Consider the following 2,560-nt stretch of genomic DNA (forward strand, 5'->3'; position numbering starts at 1 on the left):
AAAAAATAATGGGTCATGTCACAAAGAGGCAGCAACTTGAATGTCTAGGAATGAAATTTCATACTTATTATGCTGGTTGACAAAGGAAATATTTAAACAGGAAGTGACATTTCCATTTTGATTTTTAAAAATCCATTCTTGCTACTGCACGGCAAGTAGATTAGGGTGAGATTTGGGTAAGAGTAGTTCAAGTGTGAGAAAATTCTGGCTTGCATTGTGATCCTAGTGGAGATACAGAGAGGATGACATATTCAAGACCTACTTTGGAAAGTGAATTGGTAAAATTTGCTGCTGGATTAGATGTAAAAATGAGGAAAATAATGTGATAAGTATTAACTAAATAAATACATAAATACATAAAATGACAAAAATTCAGAAATAGTAAAATTGAAACCACTATATTTGGTGCCTGCTTGGCTCAGCCAGAGGAGCGTGCAACTCTTGGAGTAGTAGGTTTGAGCCCCACCCTTGGTATAGAATGACTAAAATAAGTAAACTTAAAAGAAAAAAAAAAAAAACCACCAAATCAATATAGAGTATGTAGTAAGAGTTTATTATGATGTAAGAATGGTTTGTGAACTAGGAGTTTAGCAATTTAGAAGTGATATGAAGCTTACCAACAGGGCTTTACAGGACGGCTTAGAAGGTGAAAATGAAGATGTTTAACCCTTACAGTGATTGGTTATTGCAATGGGGGCTTAATCTTCACAATGATAGGTTACAGTTTCTGTAGATGGCAGGGGACTGGTTAAAAGTGGTTATCTTCTGATATCTTTAGGAAGATGACTTAAGTTTCTTTGTGATTATCAGAGGCATTTACAAGAGATGACTTAAGTTCTGACTATGTTCATGAAATAATCTAGATTTAGCTTTGCTTATATGGTTTAGATGATTTTGTCTCCTCGAAATTCTCAAGTTCAGTCTCCATTTTGCATTTAATTCGAACAATGTCTAGATTTCTGCCATATGTCATTCAGATACGGCGGCGCCATTTCCCAAGGTTGGAAAGCTTAAAGCAGAGCCAACTGGAATCAAAGTCATTTTACAGTCCATTTAATTTTGAGATGACTCTGGGACATCAACTAGAATAGCATAGAGTTGCATATTTTTGTAACTCAGATATAAAGTTGAGTAACATGAGTTTAAGAGATTATTTATTCATGAGTAGATGAGATCACTTTGAAAAGGGCTAGAAAAAGAAAACACATTATGATTCTCTGAGCAACTCAATGTTAAGTGTTTGAAAATAGTTTAAATTCTATATCTTATTGATTCATCCAAGTACAGACAATGTTTTTGTATATGTGCTTATGATAAAGCACTCTTTAATTCAGCTTATGTTTGTCTTTTACTGCTGTTCAAATGTTACAAACAGATACCATCCTAAGTTTAAACCTATATTACTTTAAGGAAAAAAAAAAAAAACCTTACATTTTATGAAATCATGGCACTGTCCAGATTTTTCTATTCAACACTTGCATTTTCACTGAATAATTGCACAGTGTTTAGTTTCCTTTGGCTAGTGGAGGCAAAAATTGAAATTTTAAAAGCTAGGATACAGGGGAAGGAAGGTGTTCTTTCTCTAGAAAAATATGCATAAACCTAATTTTGCTTTGCAATTTCTATTTGCCTCTGCCAAAGGCACACTTCTCAGGGATAATACTGTATACAAATCCCTTTATAATGCTAGTGCTTGAGGTAAGGATGTTCCAGCCAGATAAGTAGCAGGAGCCAACCTTGTTAGCAGATCAATGTGTTATAACAGATTTTAACTGAATATGGTAGTTGTGTTTGGGGGAAAAAATAGCATCTGAGTGTTTTTTAAGATTAAAAAGAAATTTGCAGTCCATCTACGCTCAATTTTACAGAAGAAGAAATTGAAGTTTGTCAAGGTTAAGTCCATTTTTCAAGGTCATACAGCTAGTTGTATTATCACTGTGGAACTTGAACTCAGGTCTACAGACTGGAGCCCCTGTCATGTACAAGCTGATGTGACACAGCATGCATATGCATCCATTGGAGTAGCCATTTGTACTGAGACTGTCTGTCTTTTGGTGATACTGTTGCTTAATTAAAGTTATAAACAATGCTATAACCAATTATCTCTTGGGTAAGAGAGGCCTCTTGAGTTTGAGAACATAGGATCATCTTTGGGAAAGACACAGATCCAAAAATATATTTACTTTCTTCTACTATACTAGTTTTCATTCTTTCTGGGTTTTGAGCAGCTGCCCCTTTGATATTGTAACACTGAGGTTAAGAATATCAGGATTTAGAAAAGCACAAAATTAATCATCTCTACTTCACACATTGCTGAGGATTCTCTGTTACAAAGAACTTTTCAGAGTTGGGTTTTGTTCTTCTTCCCCTAAAAATCCTAGAATTCTTAATTTCCTGAACATTTCATTCATTCATTCATCATTCATTCATTCATGTGTTCAGCATTCTTTCATTCAACAAATATTTTTAAGCATGAATTTTGTGGTATATTTAATATTTAAAATACAGAGAATACATGAATGCAGAAGGGAAAAAAAAACAGCCCCCACATAGCTTATAG

The sequence above is a fragment of the Enhydra lutris genome, unplaced genomic scaffold (genome assembly GCF_002288905.1).
Source record: "Enhydra lutris kenyoni isolate GAN:26980312 unplaced genomic scaffold, ASM228890v2 scaffoldscaffold22, whole genome shotgun sequence".
Taxonomy (NCBI): Eukaryota; Metazoa; Chordata; class Mammalia; order Carnivora; family Mustelidae; genus Enhydra; species Enhydra lutris.